Source organism: Harmonia axyridis, chromosome 5 (assembly GCF_914767665.1).
Source record: "Harmonia axyridis chromosome 5, icHarAxyr1.1, whole genome shotgun sequence".
Lineage (NCBI taxonomy): Eukaryota > Metazoa > Arthropoda > Insecta > Coleoptera > Coccinellidae > Harmonia > Harmonia axyridis.
In genome coordinates, this window is record NC_059505.1 from 1916791 (window position 1) to 1935700 (window position 18910).

General features: G+C 35.8%; 1 protein-coding gene across 2 annotated transcripts in view; it reads left to right on the forward strand.

Annotated features, from left to right (window-relative positions):
• LOC123679692 (5-hydroxytryptamine receptor 1-like) overlaps window positions 1-18910 on the forward strand; it is a 197086-nt gene that overhangs the window by 46341 nt on the left and 131835 nt on the right. The window contains exon 2 of one of the 2 annotated variants that reach the window (XM_045617101.1): window positions 11452-11520. The exons of the other annotated variant lie outside the window; for it this stretch is intronic. The gene's annotated coding sequence lies outside the window, so the exon portion shown is untranslated. The remainder of the gene's footprint in view (window positions 1-11451; window positions 11521-18910) is intronic. 2 annotated transcript variants of the gene reach the window in all.

The window sequence follows — 18910 nt, forward strand, 5'->3', positions numbered from 1 at the left end:
TCTATAAGAATGAACGACTATTGGAATTGGCTTTATATCGACTCGATTTATTGTCCTGTTTCTTCATTTCTGCAATTTTAAAATAGCTCAGTTTGGGATGTATTTAATCGAGAGGAATCGAATTCACAAAAACCGAATTGATTGTTTTATGGTTCTCTGAAAAATGCTAACAGCACTGTTAGCTGTGTTGGAAAGAGTTATGTGTAAAATTCATCGAAAAATAAGAATATGATTGCTGAGAAGAAAAACCAATTTTCCACTTCCAGCGATTTGAAAGCAGTGAAATTAATTCGCTAACATCTTTTAAGTATTAGCGGTTGGTATCAAACTAAGATAAATGTAATATTGGAAAAATGTGATTAAATAATCTTGAATTGAGTTGGCTATGCTTTCTTACACAAGTAAATAAAGGACGCACTTTCTTCCTCTTTTGGAAACCTAAAAAGCTTATTATACCGGGTGTTCCTAAATAGGAGGTACAAAAGACCAGGGCCGGCGTTAAGGATGAAACAGTGAAGCGAATGTTTCAGGCGACTCTTTTCGAAGGGCGGCAATTTGGTCCAGTTTGTGGCCACCGTTTCATATTACTGAAAAAAATATAGTCTTGATTCTTAAAAACAAACCCTGCGATAAAAACCTCCAAACCGTCTTTACTGAGCTGACTTTTCATTAAATAACACATGGCAACCCAACCAATATAAGCAGCATTGCCTATTACCCTAATTGAAAGAGGGTTGAAATATATTTTACAAAGACGAAAAGCAACACTACTTTCGATTTCGAATTATGTGGAAGTTGCACATTCAACATATGGAAAATTCCTACGATTCTGCATCCGAAACTATCAACTGATAAATTCTAAATGGTTTCAGCGAAACATATGTTTTTAATCCCATTTAGTTTTCGAAGCTTTATATGCCTTACCGCCCTTTGTATCTTGTGGTGTGATAGGTAATCTTTCATCGATCGTATGCTGTGTCTTGTGAATGTGAGAATCAGATATATTACTTACGCATTGTTCATTGGCGTTGAAGAAATCCAGTGGGAACGACTTCAGAAAGAAACGTTAAGCAAAAACGCCAGAGAAATCGAAAATTATTTTCAATAAGGAATGACCTAACGTCTCTCATTTTAAAAACTTATTCCACTCCCAAGACAATTCATCCATATTTTTTAGATGCATCTTTAAATATCAAATTCATCTGAAAGAAAATGAACCATTGTCCATCTTTACATTGTTTTTGCATTCTATTTCTAGAATCTGAAATAAATTGAAAAAGAATCAAGTTGTTTTTCTACCGAAGATTTCGATGTTATTGAGAATATAACAAAACAAAAACCGAAGGTCCTGATGTATTTGTATCCTGCGGGCATTTTTTTAGGAGGTATATAAATAGGTAGACGATGAATACGTCAAGGCTATGTTCCGTTGTTTGATGAATTGTTGTAATCACTCCGTTTTCATTGTAAAAACAAATTACTTCGATCAGTAAGTTGAAACGAAGCAGGATATTGAGCGCCAACTTCGCATCATGGTCCAGATATAATATATAGGAAGCTTCGCGAAAAGAGTTTAATAGATTTATAGATTTTTATTAACATAAAAAAACGATATGTTTTAGTGACTTGCTCCCATCGAAGATTTTATTGGTTATGAAAATAGGAGATTTTACGACGATGTTTTTTCAGGGAGAGGATTTTCAATCTTGATGATGGAAAATCTATAGCGGGATAACGGTTGAAAATTCCTCTAGGGTATATTTTCTTTACGGGTTTGCGGTGAATATTCACCATCAAATCTTCAAATCGGCCCCACTTTCCATGCAGATAACGATAAGGAACTAGAAGGCGATTCTCGGTTATTTCCGGTTGAATAAATGGAAAAAGGAAAGTAGGTCCTATCGCTTATACTTTGGGGATGATAAGAACACCGGAGCCATTCTTCTTTTCAGATTTCAGGATTTAGGTTAGCTGAAAGACCTTAGTAGAACTCTTATAGAACTATGATTGCTATCGTCTTGGCGTTTATTAGATCGAAAATTAGATCTCATTTTTTTTTCGTTTTGTTCAGTTATATACCGTTATTGACGATTATATGACGTTATATGACCAAATAACAATAAATAAACGGCACCGTGTCTGTTACCGTAACTATTATTGTATGTAATCATTGTATACATCTTTTGTAATAACGGTCGCCCCTCTTGATATATTACCTTTTTTATCTCAAAAATTGGACATAGCAAAGCCAATACTGTTTGACATTATAATATAGGGTGTTTTTTTCGAGGTATATAACTTTAAGTTGGCATTACTGTTCAAGATGGCGACCGATTTAACAGCTGTCAAGTGATTTATTCTCAGTTTGGTTTGGCAATTCATCATGAATAGACTCACGCCTGAACAACGCTTGCAAATAGTGCAATTTCATTTCGAAAATAATGGTTCTGTGCGGAATACGTATCGCGCACTACGTCCATTTTATTTTGTTTAGCGATGAAGCGCACTTCTGGTTGAATGGCTACGTCAACAAACAAAACTGCCGCATTTGGAGCGAAGCTTATCCTCAAGTGTATGTCGAAACACCGTTACATCCAGAAAAACTGACTGTTTGGTGCGCTTTATGGGCTGGTGGAATCATTGGTCCGTACTTCTTCAAAAACGATGATGGCCAGAACGCTACAGTGAATGGTGATCGGTATAGAAGCATGATTACTAACTTTTTCATTCCTGAATTGAACAACCATGATGTCCAGGAGCTGTGGTTCCAACAAGACGGCGCAATATGTCACACAGCTCGTGCCACAATCGATTTATTGAAAGACACGTTTGGTGACCGCCTAATTTCACGTTTTGGACCTGTGAATTGGCCTCCAAGATCTTGTGATTTAACACCGCTAGACTACTTTCTGTGGAGCTATGTAAAGTCATTGGTCTATGCGGATAAGCCACAAGCCCTTGACCATTTGGAAGACAACATTCGCCGTGTTATTGCCGATATACGGCCACAAATGTTGGAAAAAGTCATCGAAAATTGGACGTCCAGATTGGACTACATCCGAGCCAGCCGTGGCGGTCATATGCCATAAATCATATTTAAAATGTAATGCCACAAGATTTTCTTGCGGATAAATAAAATTCATGTCAATCGAATAATCCATCGTTGTTTTATTGCAATTTAAAGTTCTATAGCTCTGAAAAAAAAACACCCTTCATATCAAAGAGAAATTTCGACAGTTTTTTCTGAAAATTTATGCAGTTATTTGAGACAATTTCATGAGCGAAATCAGCCGTTTACCGGCATTCGTGCAACAAAATATCCAGCTGTTCTCTAATTCACCAAACGCTCAAAAATACACAAATCATAAACCGATGCAGATAATTCAAACAATTCGAAAAATGGAATGATCGAAATATTTTATCATGCAGGGTATATAGTTGGATGTGTATTACACACCATAAACAATATCGATGTAAACAATCATTCGGATATTGTGTAAAGTCTAGGATAAATATTTGGATTAGCAGACAGGTAGTTGATTTAAGATTACCAACGGTTGGATACGATACTAACCGAAACAGTGAACTACTGTTATATTTCGCAGCTGGCCAATGTTATCTCTTAGGTTTATACTTGGAAAGTCTGTAGTTCGGAAGGAACTTCAACTTCCGTGAGGATATAGCTGGAAATTATCTAGCACTTCCGAATTCGAGGTTTCCAATTGCAATAATAAAAACTCTGCCAAAGGGTGTAACACAATGCCACCTTGTCTTTTGTTTCCAAAAAGTCTGTCTATAGCCAAAATCTTCGGAAGTGTAGGAAAAATGGATGGAACATTATTAAGCTCTTTTTTCTGAACTGGAAAGGAAAACTGAAAAACGCATGTCTACTGTGTGTTCCAAAATTGCAGGTATAAAGGAAATTGGGAGATTCCTTGGATGATTTTGAGAAAAAATAATTGTATAAACATGGGTCCGGAAATGCTGTATTTTCGAGATACAGGGTGTTTCTTGTAAGTAGTCCTACCTTTATGTGGTCATTAAAGGAATTCATGACTTGGCTTGATTTTCAAGCTACTTGGCTAGAGCTTGACTTGATTTCAAGCCAAGCTCAAGCCAAGTAGTAGATTTTCAATCTCAAGTCAAGTATTTATTTATCAAGTACTTGAATCATATCAAGCTACTTGATTGTTAGCAGTTTTTTTGTGTAGTGTCGCATCAATAATAAATGATGAAATGAGAAGAAACCTTGCAAAAAACACTATTATTTATTAAATTTGAATTATAAAAGAACCGAAAATTTCAACTTTTTTGAAATAGAAACATAAATTAAATTACTACTAAATGAGAAATAATAAAAAAAACAAGTTTCTAAATATTGAGAAACCTCCAGGCTTTGTTGAATTTCATAATTTTCCAACCAGGATCTAAGACACATTAGACATTTTATAGATTTATCACCTAACCTATTGCGGGTTTTTGTAACTGTAGGAGCAGCTCTGGAAAATAGTCTTTCAACGTTGATAAGAAATCCTTGACTATTTTCGCCAAGCTTGAAAACTTTCTGAAACTACCAAAATCTACCAATAGATTTCATAGAAATGTGAGAAAACTACTAATAAAGTCACACTGGCGAATGCTTCAGTCTCTCGGCGCTCGAGGAATCCCCTTATTTAGTCTAAGCGCGCACGATATTGCAGAAATATATGCCGTGCGACGCGTGAATATCAAGCTCAAGTAATATCAAGAAGCTTGATATCAAGTCAAGCAATAAATATCTAAAATCAAGTCAAGCCAAGCTCAAGTATGTAATTTTTCACGAGCTTGATTTTCAAGTCAAGTAGTTGGTCAAAATGTCAAGCTACTTGGCTTGATGAATTCCTAGGTTGTCCTGTCCAACACAAAAGTTATTGAACTGTAATCTGAACCAGCCTGTATAATGAAATGGAATTCAATTTCATGTAGAATGGCTTTTGTAGTCCTCGATCTATAAATCCACTGATATGAGTCATCATAACTGTAGAATTAAATTGATGACTGTCAATCAATGACATCAATCGATTTCGAGCATACTGCAATGAAATTCACATACATTCCGAAATGATTAAACCAATGTAATCCATGGAATTATCGATTTATTAGGGAATTATTCGGATAATCTGATTCAACGAATTCAGAAGTGTATCGGACTTTTGTCCGATAGTTGAAAAGTTTCATTCCACTACATTCATGTGCTGAATGGAGTTATTTTCATAAAAAAAAATTAAAATATTTCTGAATTTCTGTGTGAATGTAGCCTTCGTTACATCTTTCAATGTATATGTTTTTATTTGTCTCAAAATGAAATGGTAAAACATGATAAATAATTTGCATTTGCTTGACATTTTATTCAACTACTCGACTCGAAAATCAAGCTTGTGAAAAATCACACACTTGAGTTTGACTTGATTTTAGATATTTATTGTTTGACTTGATATCAAGCTAGTTGATATTACTAGAGCTTGATATGCACGCGTCGCATGGTATAGATTTCTACAATCTCGTGCGCGCTTAGACTAAATAAGGGGATTCCCCGAGCGCCGAGAAGCATTCGCCAGTGTGACTTGATCAGTAGTTTTCTCACATTTTTATGAAATCTATTGGTAGATTTTGCTGATTTCAGAAATATCTTTCCAAACTTGTACAAAATGGCCAAGGATTTTTTATCAACGCCAGAATCTTCTGTTCCTGTTGAAAGACAATTTTCCAGAGCTGCTCTTACAGTTACAGAAACTCGCAATAGGTTAGGCGACAAATCTATAAGATGCCTCATGTGTCTTAGATCCTGGATGGAAAAGTATGAAATCAAACAAAGCCTGGAGGTTTCTCAATATTGAGAAACTTAATTTTTTTATTATTTCTCATTTTGTTATGATTTATAGTGATTTAATTTATGTTTCTATTACAAAAAAGTTGATATTTTCGGTTCGTTTATACAATGAGTTCAATGGTTTTTGCAAGGTTCCTTCTCATTTCATCATTTTTTATTGATGTGACACTACACAATAAAACTGCTAAAAATCAAGTAGCTTGATGAATAAATAATGAATATTCAAGAAATACTTCACTTGACTCGAGATTGAAAAACTACTACTGACTACTTGACTTGAAATCAAGTCAAGCTCAAGCCAAATACCTTGAAAATCAAGCCAAGCCGTGAATCCCAAGAAAAATCTGATAGTTTGAATTTGATTCAAATATTCAGCAAGAAAATCGGATAGAAAATTGGGAAAAAATTCCACATATGTGGAAATCGCCTAGAATACACTCCTGCATCCTGTTTTATTTCGATAACATACGTCAGCACCCCATAAGCAAACAGCTGGCACTTCGGGAAGCGTTTGTCGATTTATCGTTGCTTTCCTAAAGCGTGGAAGCTGAATTGTTAGGAAAATTCCTGTCGAAATTGAGTCGGATCCCTATAAAATTCAATTATCTGAAAAACCCACGCTCTGGGCATCCCTACAAAAATATTCCCAAAAAACATTGATAACATTTGTTTGGCACAGTTTCGAAGTTCTCGATTTGACTGGGGACCTAGGGAAAGATCGTTTCTAATTGGAACACCGGAATTTAGTTGAGTTTGAAGGGTTAAAGTTCGGAATTTCATCAATTAATGTACTCCTGAGAGTAGAATGTTTCCCAATGTTCTCCAAGGTTTTTTAATTTGTTTTGGATATTGGAAGTTTATGTGTCGTGGAGGTCCAATTCCCATAGAAAATTCAAGAAGAAAAATTAACCTATAATTTCGTCAAACAAAAGAGATGGAGTTCATTATCAGAATCATGGAAAATTGAAAATTTTGAGGAACAAAAGTTCTATAAACATGGATCTGCAAACCCATTGTTTTTGAGATACAGGGTGTTTCTTGTAGTCCTACTTTTATGTGATGATTATACCAAATTATCGAATCTTTATCAATCTTCGCTACAGATTGAGTAAATTAGTATAACGGGTGTTTTTTTTCAAGGTATATAGCTTTAAGTTGGCATTACTGTTCAAGATACAAGATGACGACCGATTTAACAGCTGTCAAATGATTTATTTTCAGTTTGGTTTGGCAATTCATCATGAATAGACTCACGCCTGAACAACGCTTCCAAATAGTGCAATTTCATTTCGAAAATAATGGTTCTATGCGGAATACGTATCGCACACTACGTCCATTTTATTTTGTTTAGCGATGAAGCGCACTTCTGGTTGAATGGCTACGTCAACAAACAAAACTGCCGTATTTTGAGTGAAGCTAATCCTCAAGTGTATGTCGAAACACTGTTACATCCAGAAAAAGTTTCTGTTTGGTGCGCTTTATGGGCTGGTGGAATCATTGGTCCGTACTTCTTCAGAAACGATGATGGCCAGAACGTAACAGTCAATGGTGATCGGTATAGAGCCATGATTACTAACTTTTTCATTCCTGAATTGAATCACCATGATGTCCAGGAGCTGTGGTTCCAACAAGATGGCGCAACATGTCACACAGCTCGTGCCACAATCGATTTATTGAAAGACACGTTTGGTGACCACCTAATTTCACGTTTTGGATCTGTGAATTGGCCTCCAACATCTTGTGATTTAACATCGCTAGACTACTTTCTGTGGGGCTACGTAAAGTCATTGGTCTATGCGGATAAGCCACAAACCCTTGACCATTTGGAAGACAACATTCGCCGTGTTATTGCCGATATACGGCCACAAATGTTGGAAAAAGTAATCGAAAATTGGACGTCCAGATTGGACTACATCCGAGCCAGCCGTGGCGATCATATGCCAGAAATCATATTTAAAATGTAATGCCACAAGATTATCTTGCGGATAAATGAAATTCATGTCAATTGAATAATCCATTGTTGTTTTATTGCAATTTGAAGTTCTATAACTCTAAAAAAACACCCTTTACATAATTACTTAACAAAATGGCGAATGCGCCGAGTCGAAAATTAGCAATGACTCTTTGTAAGCTCGAAAGATCAGATAAAGATAAGGTTTTGGGTTATATGGGCCTAAAAGGAGGATTTCTAGGAAGTGAGGAATTTTCGTATATTGTTTTTATTTCGGATTGAAATTCATATTGGTGCACTGGTGTGGAGAAGTGACACTTTCAAAATTCAAATAGAAAGACGCAGGGTGATGCAAAAATAATATCAACCAAGATTTCGTTCAGCAGGGATCTTGTTTCATGAAAAAAATTTCTGAAAAGTTCGAAAAACAGAATCACCAGATTTGAAATCAAATCTGTTCGATGGTATGTGCCAGTTTTATGATTCAATAACTCACACACATATCGACAATCAACTGTAAACTAGTTCAATAACCGAATAGATTCACTGCAAATCCAGATAGTAGTTCAAATTCGAAGTATGGGACATCAATAAGTAGTGATAAACCAATCTATTGTTCTTATTGAACCGAAAATGCCACTTGATTTATTGACTCTGTTAGTCTCATTGTGAATTCGGCAATATCTATTTCGAATTAACAATGAGAGATTCGGTTCGCTGGTTTCACTGTTGATCTAACTGCATGTAAAGCTGTATTCAAAACACAAACACCAACATGTGTCAATAAGGGTATAGAACAAGCCTGACGGGCCGATACATTGGGATATCAATGATACAGTGCCTACTATTTGCATTTACGCCCATTATGACCTCGATAACTTCACGAATATCATATTTGAGGTTTTGAATCGATTGTGGAGCTATTGCGTTGAGTTTTTTTTCAAGTTGCCTCAAAGAGAAATGTCTAAAGATGTTGAGCAGATCACCTATTCGAGAAATACAGTCAGGAAACTTTTCTTGCTGAATAACGATTGCTTCTTTGCTTGTGTGGCACGTAGAACCGCCTTGTTTAAAATAAATGTCAATTTCGACTATAAAAAATTATAAATCATAGCTCGGCTGCGCAATCCATTCACCATTCACCAACAGTTGCAACAGCCCCATTTACAGTCTAATTTCTCTATCAGACCAAAAACTGCACCAAACAGAGACACGTTGAAGATGGGGAGTCTTCTCAACAATCATCACCATGTCCCACTATTTTTGTACTCAGAATCGACTGAAATAATGAAAAATATAGGTTCTAATTTAATAATCTTGAGTTTTGATGAATTTTAGTTGTCCAAGTTCATGATCTTCTTATGAACACCCTGTGCATTTTCGGTCCAAACCGCAATTGGCCTTATAAAACTACGTGTTTGCAGAATCGAAAAGGAAAAAAAAATTTGGAAAAAGCTTTTTTGGAGAAAAAGTAAAAAAAATGTGAGTCCTCATCGCCAACATTTTTTTCATAAGAATCCCATTAACTCATAAACCGTTGAGTTTTTACGCAAAGAGTGGCATATTGCCAAAATTGTCATCGAAAAAGCAAATCTAATGATGCAATAATATACTGGGTGTGCCATTTGAAATGAGGAAGTAGTAGTCCGCATCCGGTGTAATCGGAAGTTGTAGATATCTGAAAATATGTTAGGGAGAAAGATCATTGTCTCAGCTCCAAATTATGATTAGTTTTTCATGAAAATCTAAAAGGCCATCCTGGTGAATCACCCTGTATATTCATTATGAATACAAATATTTATCAATCCTTCAATCGATAGACATCGATTAATATTGAAATTCACGTAAAACTAATTTGTTTTTCGATGATTAAAAACGAATCCTGATAAATTTGAACAATTCGTACATTGAACAAATACTCGAATCGATATGGTAAATGACTCTATAGGAGACTATATATAAACTTATCGTTTTAGAAATTGAATAATATTTCGAGTGGGTAAACAGTTATTATCAATGAATTCTATTCATTCCACTTGCAAACCAAAATTTGGAATTTCGATTCAAAACGAACCATAATTAGAATCAAATTTTTTTTTTATTGATTGATCATCAAGGTATTCATTGGCCCTTTTATGAGTATTTTTCTCAAGTTACGTTTTTGGTTGTCCTCGTAAAATTAAAAAAAAGGTTAAATCTTTCAAATACCTACTTTGTTGTTGTTGTATGGAAATACAGCGCTTGAAAAAAATAAAATGTGAAAATTTTAAATTTGTTCACATAAATGCTCTATTGATATAAAAATAAATGAATATTATCATTTCGTATCTTTCAAATATCTGAAATATATTCCTCTCAATGACAAAAATTCTAATATCCAGTATACGGCCGTTCGTAATTTCATGAAATTTCATTTGATTTTGTCCCCAACATGAACTATCAAATTTGACATGAAGCGCGCTTAAATTAAAGCATATCAGTGATACAATATTTCACTCAATTCGCGAGTTTCTCCATGAGAACACACTTCTTATGTCCCATAGTGAAGCAACGTTTCATATTAACTCAAAATATGTTGAAATAAATACCTAAATATACTAGAAATTAAAAAAACAAACTTCAAGCACGCCAAAGAACGTGAAACAACCGATGACACTAGGAGAGCAAAAGTTGCTAAACTTAGATTTCAACAGGTAGATAAAGAAATTATTAAATACTCTGCATACTATAAATTCGACAATTAGGAAAAATATCGGATTCCAAATATTCAAATTTGCATATTTAATAGGGAATCACTCAAATAAATATATTTCATTCAATATAATATACTTACATTCTTAACGATATAGTAAATTGTGGATTTGAAAATATATCACAATCCGACAACGTAATCTAACCATGTTGGGGACGTATAAAAATTGCGTATACTTCCTCTTTCTATGTTTATTACTTCGTAGATGTAACGTAATTTCAAGATGTATGAAACACGATATTGAAAACTTGAAAAAATTAAGAAGAAGATCAGTTAAAAAATCATGATATTCGAGGTACAAACCAATACTAAAAATTTGTAGTAATTAACGTACAAGAGTTATCCTGTGTACGGCCGGAAGGATATAATTGAATTTGAGTATCTATTCGTCATCAGTTAGTTAAATATATTCTATTTGAAGACTGTTTTTATCTACTATTTTGTAATATATGTTATTCCTACCTGCAAAATTTTATAAATTTTTTGGACGATAATGAACAATTCAGGATTATAGCTGTCACAATTTATTTGATGAGTCTGAGATAAAGTACAATGGGAATGTTTTATGTCGAGCTTACATGGATGTATACATGAGTTCGTTACAACGAACAGCCTGATTACATTCTGATATGATTTCTGTTGAAGTGAAACAATGTAAGATAATATCTCACAACTTGTTAATCACTGATTATGAGATTGATTTATCAGTATTATTTCCAAAGATGGATCTGTGCGAATATACTCGCAAATTTTTTGAATTGATTGTATTCATCTCGGTTATCATTGAAGATTTCATTGTGTATTTGCGATACTTTTCCAATAGTACCCGAGAAATGAGAAAGATCTTTGAGTTCACTAGGTACCTATATATTATTTCAGGTGTGTGGATATTTGTGTCAGATGATTGGACTTTTTTCGATAAGCTGTCCAGTAGCAGGAATTCCATAAGTGAGTATGTCGACTACAGTCCTTTTATTTGGCATTTGAATGTAGATAATCATTGAACAAGTTTTTTTTTTGTATGATAAAAATAACATGTATCTTCAACGCGTTTTGAATTAACTTCGAACATTAAAGCCTTCGAGTAATTGTTTTTGGAAGAAAGATGACTTTAATTCAGATCAATTTGTTAATATCTCAAGTAACCAAAAAAAGAAAGAAAATGAGTATCGTGGAAAAAACTCCACTCGATAGTCAATAACTACTATTCAAAATTAGTAAGGCAATGTTTGTAGAAATTGTTCTACATAATATAATTTAAAACACACAAATGATGGTTTCACACAACAACTGTCAATAAAATTCTGGCTCCAGCCTACCACTAAATCATTTATCATGTTGATATAACAATGTATTTTCGTTACCATTCCATTTGAAGAGTTCTGTCAGTGCATTTCCATAAATATCAGAATTGTAAAATAACTTAGTTGACAGTTGATATGAGAAACGATCACTTGAGTTATTTAAATTATGTAGAACAATTTCTACAGACATTGCCAGTTGTGGGCAATGTAAAGTGTTGGTATCAGCATGATTATGTCATTAATAGGACGTTACTTATCAAACAAAATTTAGGTTTTTAGAAAAATTAAGTGATGGATTCACATAACAACTGAACGAAGTAACAAGTCACTTTTTGAAAATTCCAGCACCAAGCTACTACTTAAACAAAAAAATAAAAAGGAAGTTCAAATTTGGGTAGGAAGACTCGATATTTTTGTAGAGTGTGATACATTGAATTCGTAATATTTTTCTTTATCATCTCATAAGGAGATCCCATATGCTGTCCATAAGAAGAAAAAATTGATATATTCGTCTCTGAAACAATGGAAAACAGAAAACATTTGACGACACCATTAAAATCTACATATTGGATAATGACTACAAACTGACTTTCGTGAAGTTATCTCCAGAAACAAATGAGTTATACAGAAAAAAAGAAAATCTCGATTTCAAGGTTTTTCGAGATATCTCGAAAACTATAGGATATATAGGCTGTTCTTTTCGAGGTGTATAACTTTAAGTTGGCATTAATATTCAAGATGGCGACCGATTTAACAGCTGTCAAGTGATTTATTCTCAATTTGGTTTGGCAATTCATAATGAATAGACTCACGCCTGAAAAACGCTTGCAAATAGTGCAATTTTATTTCGAAAATAATGGTTCTGTGCGGAATACGTATCGCGCACTACGTCCATTTTATTTTGTTTAGCGATGAAGCACACCTCTGGTTGAATGGCTACGTCAACAAACAAAACTGCCGCATTTGGAGTGAAGCTAATCCTCAAGTGTATGTCGAAACACCGTTACATCCAGAAAAACTAACTGTTTGGTGCGCTTTATGGGCTGGTGGAATCATTGGTCCGTACTTCTTCAAAAACGATGATGGCCAAAACGTTATAATCAATGGTGATCGGTATAGAGTCATGATTACTAACTTTTTCATTCCTGAATTGAACAACCATGAAGTCCAGGAGCTGTGGTTCCAACAAGACGGCGCAACATGTCACACAGCTCGTGCCACAATCGATTTTTTGAAAGACACGTTTGGTGACCGCTTAATTTCACGTTTTGGACCTGTGAATTGGCCTCCAAGATCTTGTGATTTAACACCGCTAGGCTACTTTCTGTGGGGCTATGTAAAGTAATTGGTCTATGCGGATAAGCCACAAACCTCGATTTTCAGTTTTTTCGAGATATCTCGAGAACCATCGGTGATATTTTGGATCTGTTAACACCAACACGCTAATTCCTAAATAACGCAACATTTTTGTAATTTAAGCCACCCTGTATTTCAAACGGTTTTCGATTTCCCTTTAGTGTCCCTCTAAATAGTTCTAACTCTGTATAATAAGTTCCAGAACGTTTATCAAAAACTAATAAAGGTGTCGAGGAATAAGCTTTCAACGATATAATGATGAAATTCAAATTGAAATGTGTAACCCTCATATTCGGTCATTTTATTCTAGATAATCCAGTTGGTAGTAAATTTAACTAATGGGGCAATGAAACCCATGGCTTCATATTATTGACTCGCTCATTCATTCTAAAATTTATAGGTTTCATGTTCATTTCATTTGAGCATAAAGTTTAGTCGAAATATGTATTCAATTTCGAAATTGAATAATGCTGTTGGAACTCATATTGCTGTTAAATTATGTGTGGAAATTCGGTGAACGACTGTTTCGTAATTTTCCTCAGGTTTCCATTCTGTCGAGAATTCTGAAAAAATTTTAATATCACCTTCACATTTAATTAATGTGATGTGCTTTTTTTGGTTTTACTACAGTTGAATGACGTATTTCTGGAGCTTGTTGACTGGCATGATTACCTCTTCGATATTCCAACGCTGAATTCAGAACAATCAGAATAAGGCGAAATTTTCGCCATATCTCAACCGATGTTGAATGAAGAGTAATGCTGGCGTATACGTTTTTGATTAAGTCGATTCATATCAATTGATGAAACCCCAAAGCACACTTGTAGATTGTAGATTTGGGGGTGATTTCATTGTACCCCCATCAGAGCTGTTCTCGTCATTAGTCGCCGTAATCTATAGGGTGTTTTTTAAGAGCTATAGATTGCAATAAAACAACGATGGATTATTCGATTGACGATAATCTTGTGGCATTACATTTTAAATATGATTTCTGGCATATGACCGGCCACGGCTGGCGCGGATGTAGTCCAATTTTCGATGACTTTTTCCAACATTTGTGGCCGTATATTTGCAATAAAACGGCGAATGTTGTCTCCCAAATGGTCAAGGGTTTGTGGCTTATCCGCATAGACATAGACCAATGACTTTACATAGCCCCACAGAAAGTAGTCTAGCGGTGTTAAATCACAAGATCTTGGAGGCCAATTCACAGGTACAAAACGTGAAATTAGGCGGTCACCAAGCGTGTCTTTCAATAAATCGATTGTGGCAAGAGCTGTGTGACATGTTGCGCCGTCTTGTTGGAACCACAGCTCCTAGACATCATGGTTGTTCAATTCAGGAATGAAAAAGTTAGTAATCATGGCTCTATACCGATCACCATTGACTGTAACGTTCTGGCCATCATCGTTTTTGAAGAAGTACGGACCAATGATTCCACCAGCCCATAAAGCACACCAAACAGTCAGTTTTGGTAACGGTGTTTCGACATACACTTGAGGATTAGTTTCACTCCAAATGCGGCAGTTTTTTTGTTGACGTAGCCATTCAACCAGAAGTGCGCTTCATAGCTGAACAAAATAAAATGGACGTAGTGCGCGATACGTATTCCGCACAGAACCATTATTTTCGAAATAAAATTGCACTATTTGCAAGCGTTGTTCAGGCGTGAGTCTATTCATGATGAATTGCCAAACCAAACTGAGAATAAATCACTTGACAGCTGTTAAATCGGTCGCCGTCTTGAACAGTAATGCCAACTTAGAGTTATATACCTCGAAATAAAACACCCGTTACAGCTTACCCTTCACTTTCAGAGTTCTGATGAACTCCAGTATCTGGGTTGTCTCCAAGGAAGTTACTCTCTCACTTCAACAATTCTCTCGTCCAAAAAATTTTTTGCGTTGGCTAGCGATGGAGAGGCATTTCATCACCAGGTGACCTAGAGTTTCTTCCTCCTCCCCACAAAATCTGAACTTGTCATTTCCTGCTAAACTCACGAGTAGCTCCCTGAGACGGCAATACCCTGTAAGGAATCCAGCTATGATCCAGATCCTCCTCAGATCTTGTAGTATCAGAGTTTCGAAGCAACTTTTTGGAATGACCCAACCCAGGAAGATTTCGCTAGAGTGTTTCTTTTTCGGTTTTTACCTCCTTCTGAAACTCTTTCTTTTAGATTCATTCACCTATACCATAGAAAGGTTCTGGGCGAATGGAAGGAGTTGTGGCAAGGGTGTTGGAATCTTCATTTCCTTTAATTCTCGAGTGACCGGGAACCCAGACTTAACAGATCTGGTTATTCTTGCCTATTTCGTTGAGTAACGCATACTTGAGATTAATTGACTGAATGAGAAAGTGTGCCAAGAATTGTTAACAAATTCAAATACAGATGATACTCAATCTCTGCTTGAGTAGGTGTAAATAACCCGAATTATGCAAATTCAGAAAAAAAAATAATTCCGACAATCTCTTTGAGCAGAAAAGTGTACTTTATTATCCTCAAAGTTATGTGGTATCTGAGATGTTCAGAAGAATAACTGGTCTGGGTTCCCAGAAACTCGAGAATTAGAGGGCATGAGGAGGCCAACACACTTGCCAAAAAAGGAGCCCAAACTCCTTCCATCGACCCGGAACCTTTCTGTGGTATAGGCAAATGTAACAACAAGAAGCAGTTTCAGGGAAGGTAAAACCGAAAGAGAAGCACTCTGGCGGAACCTTCCTGGTTTGGATCATTCCAAAAAGTTTCTTCGAAACTATGACACTGCGAGACCCAAGAAGTGTCTGAATCTTAGCAAAGATATACTACACCTCCTCACTGGATTTTTCACAGTACATTGTCGTCTTAGGAAATACCTCATGAGAATGGGTATAGCAGAAAATAAAGAGTGTAGATTCTCTGGGGAGGAGGAAAAAACTCCGAATCACCTGCTGTCGGAATGCCTTGGAATCACTAGCCATCGAAAAGTCTGCTTAGGACAAGAAACTTGTAGAAGTGAGTAAGTAACCTCTTTGAAACCATCCCAGATCTTGGAGTTCATCAGAACTCTGGAACTGGAAGGCGAGCTGTAGATCACGTTATGGAGAGAATAGCTCTGATGGGGGCACAATAGACCATTAGCTCGCAGTGAAACGAAACCTCCTCAATTAAATCTCAAATGTCCAGAAATACTGGTATGCCCAATCACTAATGAAGAGTTTAAGATGAAACTAGAAGATCTTTGGAAGGACCTAACTTCTTCGATTTGTGTGAAATCTCAAGCTGAGATAATCATAGAATCAGAACCATATAAAGTTCAGGATTATTGAGAAGGAATACCCAATATTTTCGTTACAATAGATCCGATCTATTGAGTTGCATCTTTCTTCGAATGACAATTTAAAGCATTGCACTTATAGCCTATAGGAACCTAATGAAATCCAATCAGCGAATACACCAGTAATATGAGACATCTAAGTGGTATCATACCTGGAAATTCAAACTTATAGTTCCTCATCAAAACACTTGTTTGCGAATATTATCAAATCCATATTTGACCCAATCCTAGACCCTCAATCATAGTCCGTTAACCCACAACTCGGTTTCGACAAATACCAAAGCAAATTCGACTTGCATGCAACGCGAAAAGAACAAAAACAAAAAGTATCGATTGCATGGCAAATTCACATGCATATTTAGGAAAAACCGGCAGAAATTCGAACTTTATTGCTGAATATTTCCAGCTGTTGCAGCTCGATTAGAATCTAATCCGGGCTGGATATGGAATTAGCATGACTGAACGGATGTCCTGCCGCTCATTTATTTCCTTCCTACTTCCGTGCTGTGCAGAAAAATTCATCGCAGAACGTTAGCAGACACCGGCAGAGGTCGTTGGTACAGTCAACTTTGGGGGTTGTTGACTATCTCGTGATAGTGTCTCTTTTGGAGATTAGTAGTGACTTAATGTCAGATTACATTATTTTCAAGGTCGGTTTGCTAGGGCTTTCAGCACTCAGATTATTTTTGATATTTTGTTCAATCAGCTATCAGCTGATGAGAGAAGTATCATGAAAATTTCGTAGAATCACAAAAAAACCATAAATTTTGATTTTACTATTCAGTATCGTTTTTGTATATCATTTTTATAGTAAGATTTGTCATCAGTTTCAAAAAAAGTCTCAATTTAGGCGATTTCCTCTTCATCGGCGCTAAATTTACTCCCAGCAAGCATTTACCCACTAATCTCAAGTGGCACTTGTTCAAGATTGCGCTTGTCCAGGAATTGTCTCATCTGCATAGCAGTATAAGGGTGAGTGGTTCTTATGGGAGTACATTTTGTGGCCTCTTCGGTCTTGAAACGTCACTGTATTAGGCCAATTGAAAAATCCCCAGTCTGATGCACTTAGAGCGGTGCTAGTATTGAATCCATATGATTTTTAGTTAGTACCAATCTTCAAACGATTCGTGTCAAAATTTGACACCAGTACGACCATTAGTTTGTGAGATATTGCATTGTGAGTGTAGCTACTTTTGTTATTTGGAAAAAGATGGAAAAAAAAATTTAGTGTGCTGATAAAATATTGCTTTTTGAAGGGAAAAAATACAGTTGAAGCAAAATATTGGCTTGATGAAGAGTTTCCGGGGCCTGCACCAGAAAAATCAACCATCATTGATTGGTATGCTAAGTTCAAACGTGGTGAAATGAGCACCGAAGACGGCGAACGCCCAAAAGAGGCTGTCACCGACGAAAAAATCAAAAAAGTTCACAAAATAATTTTGAATGACCGTGAAGTGAAGTTGATCGATATAGCAGACATTGTGAAGATATCATCGGAACGGGTACATCATATCATTCACGAATATTTGTACATGAGGAAGCTGTGTGCAAAATGGGTGCCGCGCGAGCTCACAATCGATCAAAAACAACAACGTGTTAATGATTTTGAGCAGTGTTTGGAGCTGTTTAAGTGCAATAAACCTAAATTTTTGCGTCGATATGTGACAATGGATGAAACATGGCTTCATCATTTCCCTCTGGAGTCCAATCGACAGTCAGCTCAGTGGACTGCACACCATGAATCGAATCCACAGCGAGGAAAAACACAACAGTCAGCTGGCGAGGTTATACCATCAGTCAAATTTATTTTTCCCATATCGGAGCAAACCATTTGAATAATTTCAAGAGTGAAATTCGAGTATGTTACTCAGAATCTGGGAATTTAATTTCTATTTGAGGTTTATTCACTCACTTTTGCGAACAAATCGTTGCATGGATCTGAACTTCATACTCTTGGTAAAAAATAAACTTTTCGACATTATCCAAGCTCTAATTCTACGAGCAACTTTGTTTTGCATTGTAACAGCAAAAGTGTATGTAGGATGAGGAAAGCTTTCCAGGATTAAAAAAATTCCGATATATCTTTTACTCCAACACCACTCCTGAAGAGATTAAAACTTCAGCTTAACTATTTATTTATGAAATAATCCTCAGAACTCCATTCCATAACAATCCAGCTATATTCGACTGCCAAAAAAGCATTGATAGTAACTTCGGTTGGTGTGAATTGAGGCTCGCGTATTTCAAACAAAACTCAGCTGAGTAAACAGATTTCAGTCTGAAGGGAGTTGGAAATTAATATTTCAGGATACCCATTAGCCATACCACAAGCAGCTATTGCACATTACATGCTATTAATTCTAC